Source organism: Diachasma alloeum, unplaced genomic scaffold, assembly GCF_001412515.2.
Source record: "Diachasma alloeum isolate Michigan unplaced genomic scaffold, Dall2.0 Dall_scaffold_01209, whole genome shotgun sequence".
NCBI classification, from domain to species: domain Eukaryota; kingdom Metazoa; phylum Arthropoda; class Insecta; order Hymenoptera; family Braconidae; genus Diachasma; species Diachasma alloeum.
Window position 1 is genome coordinate 112,032 of NW_021681318.1, and position 7,925 is coordinate 119,956.

The window sequence follows — 7,925 nt, forward strand, 5'->3', positions numbered from 1 at the left end:
CTCGTGTTTGATACATTGATCCCTATGCAACGAATTATTCGGGAAATACCCGATAATTCTGAATCACGACACTTTGCGGTATAACTAATGAATACGTTGCGAACTATGGACTTTGGTTCTCCTCCTGTAAAAATGTTTGTCATTACAACATAAATGAATAAATAATTGTTCTTTAATCGTATTATCTCTTCTACTTAATTTGATTTGATCTGTATATAATGAGGCAATTTATACTCGACCATTTTCGCATGCTATAATATGGCTAAACGACAGAAAAATTTTTCTCCTTTCACATCATTTACTACGCTTTCATATATCCCTCAATTAACCCCTTGAATTCATACTGCAATGCGAATGACTCATAGTTTGGACAGTTTTTTAATTATATCATGAAGTATTTGCACGATAGAATGACAAAACTGTGTAATTATCGATATTCACTGAAATTTCATAGGGATTGAAATGTAGTAAGCTCACTTCAAATTGAGCTATTCCTACGAATCAAGTTTCATTAGATTCGTCATGACATGAAGCATTCCAATATGTAAAGTTTGCATCGAAATAATTGAAAAATTGAGAATTCATTTATGGAAAATAAAGGGTACACTTTTATTTATTGGCTGTAATAAAAGATTTCGTCCCGTCCGAGAAAAGGGTCAGACGGTTACCTGACCCTCTCCATTTCATTTTACAGCTCTCATCAATAGCACCGGATAATCCGAGCACCTGCCGCTGCCCAGAAATTTCAACAATTTCAAATGCAGTTTTCCTTTATTCACAATGTAGAAAAATACTTCTTTTTCATTTAAGCTGATAGTACAATAGTTGGATAACCCTGGAGGTGAATCGGAAAGGAAATCGGATAATTTGGAGCGCTTCTACAAGCCCTCCAAAACCTCGATTTTCAGCTAATTTCGTACTTTTTTATGTCATGAAAAATGAGTAGAAAAATTGCAAAAAATTATACTCATACTCTCAGGCTTTTCGTGATGAATGCTGAGGTACAGAATTCTGAAATTCGCATAATTTCCAAGTGCAATAATGAATATAAACTTTTTCCTTTTTTCTACCTATCTGTATTATATGAAATTCCGAGAGCCATGTGCGGTCTCAAAAACAATTTGAAAATTCTGAAAAAATTCACATGAATGTTTCATCATTTATCCCATCAGAATAGAAAACTGCAAATGTAGATTTCAAAATATTTCTTCCATGGGCCTACTTATTCAACACCTCATTCTTCTGAGCACGAGCGTCAGCGTTTCTGCCACTGTTCTGCTTCTCTTCAGTGTATATTACCAAATAATAGAACTGAGATTTCAGTGATGTTCCAGCTAGCTGCACCATCTGAATAAAATTGCCAGCATCAAAAGCTGAATTCTGATGCGTCGACTTGCTCTTGAAGTACTTGGTCAGATCATTCAAGGCATGATAAAGCTGATTTTTTTTTTTTAAACATCAACTGTATATTCTGTGCAGGATCGACATTGGCATTGGCCAACGTATAAAGAGTCTGAATGGCAAAAGAAAACTGCACAAGCTCTTCTCCTTGTCCCTTAACTGATCCCTGAAGCTGTCATCGCCAAATCCAAGGGAGCCCGTCATCATCTGCTCCGACTCGAGCCTCGCCAGTACCAGGGAAGCATTCGTCAACTTATTCTTGAAGGCATTATTGAAGATAGTGTAGGCCTGAGTAATCGAGGTCTTGTTGTTCTCTTGTTGTTCTCTCTTGTTGTTCTCTCTTACAGTAATAGCAACACCATCAATGGTCCCCAATTTCTTACACAACTCCATACACATCTCATTCAGAATCTTTCCATACTCGACCTCGCGATCTTCAACGATCATCATTAGTTGGAAGACAATCAGGCCAATCTGTGGATTAACATTCTCCACCATTAACATCTTCTTCAACCAATCAAAAATCCTCCCAAAGCCCAGCAGATGCCCCTAGTTCATTTACTAGGAGAGCCACTGTCTTCACGAGAATCAGGGGAATTTTGTTAGTCAGACCCTTGACGTCCCTCTCGTAATAACTATCAATGAGAGCCTGAAGGGAGGCCACCGGTGTGTTGAACTGAGCACTGAATCTTTCCGAGGACGATGTCTCGCAGTTTTTTTCCAGGAACTTGGAGATGTCAGCACTGAAGACGGTGCACATGACGTCGCAGGACTTCTTGAAGCACTCGAGTCTCAGAATGGCAATGTCCTCGTCAAACTTTCGAACACTGTCCAAGTTACAAATAATGATTCTGTGTAGTAACTCTCCAATCTTGAGGTAGTCTTTCTCGTGGGCCTCAGGGTACTTCAGACGTTCGACGTTCTTCAGGGTTTTCGCACGCTGAAATACTTGGATGCAGCTCTGGAGTCCATAGTTTTTGAAGTCTGCTCCTCTCCTAAAGAAGTTGGCTTTCTTTTTCGTCGCCTGGACGACGTTGCTGTACAGCATCTTGCAGAAGCTTTCGATAGTGAAGATGGTTAGGGGCAGTTTAATTCCCCTTTTGGGGCCTCGCTTCATCAGGGTATCGTGATCCTTGTTGTTATTTCCCTTGTTCTTCTTCTGTTTCGTTGGTTTGTTGACAGTTTTGGGGAATTCTAGGAACGCACTGTAGCATTTGATGAGGCTGTAGACGTTCTGTGCAATGCTGTTGTTCTTTGAGGACCAGCTCTCAAAAGGGTAGGCTATCAAGGTTTCTAGGCAGGTGACTGCGAGCTTCATGGAATTGACACTCTGCTGGGACTTGGAGACGTTACTGAGGAGATCTGTCCTCTCGTCCACCTGGAGATCGTCCAGGGTGGGTGTGATCATCCTCTCGCACAGGGACTCGAGCACGTCGCGCAATCTGTCGAGCGAGTCCAGGTTCTTGTTGGCGACTGTACTGTAGTTCTGTTGAAGGGAGAAGATCAAGTGGGCTATGAGCTCCTGAAGGAGGGCTTCGAGACCGACGGTACTGGAACACTCTTCGAACTTTATGGGGGGCTTTCCCGCACGGAAGAAAAATATATCTGAAAATATATTTCCCATATATGCCAACCATACCACATATATTTCGGCCAAAAACCACTATGTGGCATATATTTCATTTATATGTGATGATATATTCTGAGATATGTGTGAAAAATAAGTCAAATATATGTGAAATTGTATCCCAAAATACATCATATAAATATTCATTAATATATCCTGGTCATATATGCAATGCCTATATACGTGAGATGTATGAGAATTGTATATTTATATATATTTTCTCTATATCCATAGTATGTAACCTACATATATGCAAGATATATCTATCATATACTCTGAAAATATGTGAGATATATTTGGCATGTATAAGCAGCATATACCTCAAATATGTCACATATATCTCAATTATATATATATATATATATATATATATATATGTGTCCTGGACAGTTCGGTAACTTTTTATAGGAGAGGTGGTCAGTTCCGTAACTTTTGGTCACTTTGATAACGGTTACGGATCGTATTCATCCTAAGATGATTAGTTTGATAACCGTTATCAAATGTCGAGTGTTACCAAAGTGATCCCTCCATGTCAACTGTTTCATTATAATTTTTCTGTTATCAAAATGACCATGTTGCCGAAAAGTGGTCATTTTGATAACTGTTATCAAAATAGCCACTATATGTCAACGTGGTTAGTTTGATCACCTCCATGAGTATACAATGTATATAAAAAAAAGTTATCAAAGTGATCACTCCATTCTTTGATAATGGTTATCAATCTCACATGGTCAGTTTGATTACACCCATTAAAATATTGAGTGTTACCAAAATGTCCACGTTACGATGAGCTGGTCATTTCGATAACTTTTTCCAAATTAGTCACTTATTTAGTGCATTTGTTACTGGACCGTTCATAACTTTCATAAGATTAGTTTGATAACACGTATATGTATAACTGATATCAATTAAAAAAATGGTACCTAACTGATGATATACGTGCGTTTCAGGAGAAGATTGCAAAATTTTATCATATTTCTATCAGCCGCTGACCTAGAGGTCGACAATCCCAAAGGATTGTCGGAAAAAAAGGCTTGAGAAAAAGACTCGGAAGAAAAAGACTCTGGGAAAAATAGTTGGCGAAAGAATGATCCCAGAAAAAAAACCTGGGAATAGTATTTTTCTAACCTAGGGAGGTAAAATAAAGGATCCCTGCCGACGTGCAGAATTATCAGCCGAGCCGAAGGCGAGGTTGATAAGCACGCGGGTAGGGCTCTTTTATTTTACATTCCGTGGTTACAACAGCGTTTGTCGCTCCGGCGTAGGAGGAAAATCAGAATTCCCTCCCGCGCAGCGAAGTCTGCACTTTCCTCCCGCCGGGGCGAAAAAAATATGCCAGGGAGAACATATCTCATGGAAAAAAAGCCCATAAGAAAACAATCCCACAGAAAAAAGACAAAATTGTGGCCCTTGTGGCCTTCTTCTAACCCCTTTATGACCCCTTTGTAATCCTTTTATGATCTTTTTGTGACCCCTTTGTAATCTCTTCATGACCCTTGTGACCCTTCGTGACACTTCGTGACCCTTCCAATTTGGTCATAATAATATTTTTAAGTCTTTTGTTTCTTTTCCCTTCGACTTTTTTTTTCCGTCGGCTTTTTTCTCCGAATCTGTTTTTTCCCGTCTTTTTCTTCCAAATCAGTTTTTTCCTAGAATCGAAAAAAAGATGCGGAAAAAAGACCCTTGTGATTCCCTGTGATCCCTGTGACCTATTGTCTCCAGTTTTTTTTTCATCGATTTTTCAATCACACTGTTTGTTTTCTCAAGCAATGACACATATCGATAATGAGCCATAATTAATCAACAAACATTGTACGTCTCGAAAAACTTATGATAGCATGGTCACTTTGATAACAGCATCTACAAATTTACAGGGTTACTAAAGTGACCAGCTCGTGTATTATATTGTCATTAAAATGACCACCTTATGGAGCACATGATAAATATATGAAGTAGTCATTTTGGCAACTGTATATAGAAACGAACAATGTTACTGATCAAACCACATCATGAAAAATTTAGATATACTTAAAATGGCATGTGACATGGGCATTTTGGTAACTCTTTATATTTGTGCATGTCGTTATCAAAGTGATCACTCTGCATAGAATGTATATGAGGTATTCCATGCCAACTTTTTTAAAAAAAAGGACTCTCAATTTTTTCCAAATTTTTTCCATCAATGGTTAATTTTTTAATTAATTTTAAACTTGGAATAAAACGCCACCTGATAAAATTGTGGAAAAATCTACAAAATTAAAAAAAAATATATCTACTATTTTCAAGTTAATTTCAAGATGGACAAATTCATAGGTAACTCCAAAGAGAATAGACCTGAGTAGAGGCCCGGATCGAGGGGTTTGACTGACTCCAAAAATGTTAGTTGGTACCCCACGGGAAGGTCGGCGTCCCGGTCGAATTCTCGGTAAATGTGAGTCGGGTGCGTGAGTAACTCGGCAGTAGCAGTCCCGCTGTGACAGTGACAGGTTCGGAGGGGGACTTTTGTCCTCCTTGTACTCAATGTTTACTTTATGTTTTTCAGTTGATTTATTCGCCGACTAATTAATATTAAGGGATGAAACAAAGACTGTTCAATGGAGAATTAAATTCCCCATCCATAAACCCCCGTTTCATCCCTTAATCTCTGCAATAAAAAAATTACTATTGCGACGCAAGTCACGGCGCTATAAGAAACCCAATGTTTTCTCGAAGCAGAGTGACTCCCCAATAATTCGCCCGCTAATTAAAAAATCGTCTCTCCCCTCCTAATTAACAATAAGGAATGAAACCAATGCTGTTCGATGGAGAATTAAATTCCCCATCCTTCAACCCCCGTTTCATTCCTTAATCTCTGTAATAAAAAAATAAAAACTGCGACGAAAGTCGCGGCGCTATGAAAAACTCAATGGTTTCTCGGCGCAGTGACTTCTGACAACTCGTCCGCTAATTAAAAAATCGTATCTCTGCTCCTAATTAACATTAAGGAATGAAACCAATGCTGTTCGATGGAGAATTAAATTCCCCATCCTTCAACCCCCGTTTCATTCCTTAATCTCTGTAATAAAAAAATAAAAACTGCGACGAAATTCGCGGCGCTATGAAAAACTCAATGGTTTCTCGGCGCAGAGCGCTTCCCCATTAATTCGCCCGCTAATTAAAAAATCGTCTCTTTCCTCCTAATTAATATTAAGGAACGAAACCAATGCTGTTCGATAGAGAAATGAATTCCCCATCCTTCAACCCCCGTTTCATTCCTTAATCTCTGTAATAAAAAAATAAAAACTGCGACGAAAGTCGCGGCGCTATGAAAAACTCAATGGTTTCTCGGCGCAGTGACTCCCGACAACTCGCCCGCTAATTGTCGTATCTCTGCTCCTAATTAACATTAAGGAATTAAATCAATGCTGGGCTGTTCGATGGAGAATTAAATTCCCCATCCTTCAACCCCCGTTTCATTCCTTAATCTCTGTAATAAAAAAATAAAAACTGCGACGAAATTCGCGGCGCTATGAAAAACTCAATGGTTTCTCGGCGCACAGCGCTTCCCCATTAATTCGCCCGCTTTTTAAAAAATCGTCTCTTTTCGCCTAATTAATATTAAGGAATGAAACCAATGCTGTTCGATGGAGAATTAAATTCCCCATCCTTCAACCCCCGTTTCATTCCTTAATCTCTGTAATAAAAAAATAAAAACTGCGACGAAAGTCGCGGCGCTATGAAAAACTCAATGGTTTCTCGGCGCAGTGACTCCCGACAACTCGCCGGCTAATTCAAAAATCGTATCTCTGCTCCTAATTAACATTGAGGAATAAAACCAATCCTGTTCGATGGAGAATTAAATTCCCTATCCTTCAACCCCCGTTTCATTCCTTAATTTCTGTAACAAAAAAATGNTTTCTCGGCGCAGAGTGCGTCCCCATTAGGTCGCCCGCTAATTAAAAAATCGTCTCTTTCCTCCTAATTAATATTAAGGAATGAAACCAATGCTATTCGATGGAGAATTAAATTCCCCATCCTTCAACCCCCGTTTCATTCCTTAATCTCTGTAATGTAAAAATTAAAACTGCGACGAAAGTCGCGGCGCTATGAAAAACTCAATGGTTTCTCGGCGCAGAGTGCTTCCCCATTAATTCACCCGCTAATTAAAAAATCGTCTCTTTTCTCCTAATTAATATTAAGGAATGAAACCAATGCTGTTCGATGGAGAAATGAATTCCCCATCCTTCAACCTCCGTTTCATTCCTTAATCTCTGTAATAAAAAAATAAAAACTGCGACGAAAGTCGCGGCGCTATGAAAAAATCAATGGTTTCTCGGCGCAGTGACTCCCGACAACTCGCCGGCTACTTCAAAAATCGTATCTCAGTAGTGTAGTAATGCGGGTTCTGGGCCAACCGTTTTGAGGTCTTATTGAAGGCGCCAGTAGGTGGGTCAGCTGAAAGGGGGGTCAGCTGAAAGTGGGTGGGTGAGTGGTTGATTAATTGGTGGATCCGCGGTTTTAATTCGCCGTTTAATCCGCGGATTCGCGGTTTAATCCGCGGATTCGCGGGTTTAATTCGCGGATTCGCGGTTTTATCTCGTGGGTTCGCGGTTTTAACTCGCGGGTTCACGGGTTTAGTTCGCGGGTTCACGGGTTTAGTTCGCGGATTCGCGGTTTCATCTCGCGGTTTTAATTAATTGGGCCTTAATTGGTTGATTAATTGAGGGGGGGTGGGGGGTGAAAATGAGTGGATGAGTGGATGGTTGACTATCCCGAGATCCGCTGTTTTAATTCGTGGATTCGCGGTTTTAATTCGCGGATTCGCGGATTTAATTCACGGAGGGTTTTGGATGAAAGTGGGTGGGTGGGTGGTTGATCAATTCGCGGATCCGCGGTTTTAACGATGTGGGTGGGGGTG

At 39.8% G+C, this 7,925-nt stretch overlaps 1 pseudogene; it reads right to left on the reverse strand.

The window, feature by feature from the left end:
- Positions 1-1,218: 1,218 nt before the first annotated feature.
- Positions 1,219-7,925, reverse strand: part of LOC107046118 — an 8,846-nt pseudogene continuing 2,139 nt past the window's right edge.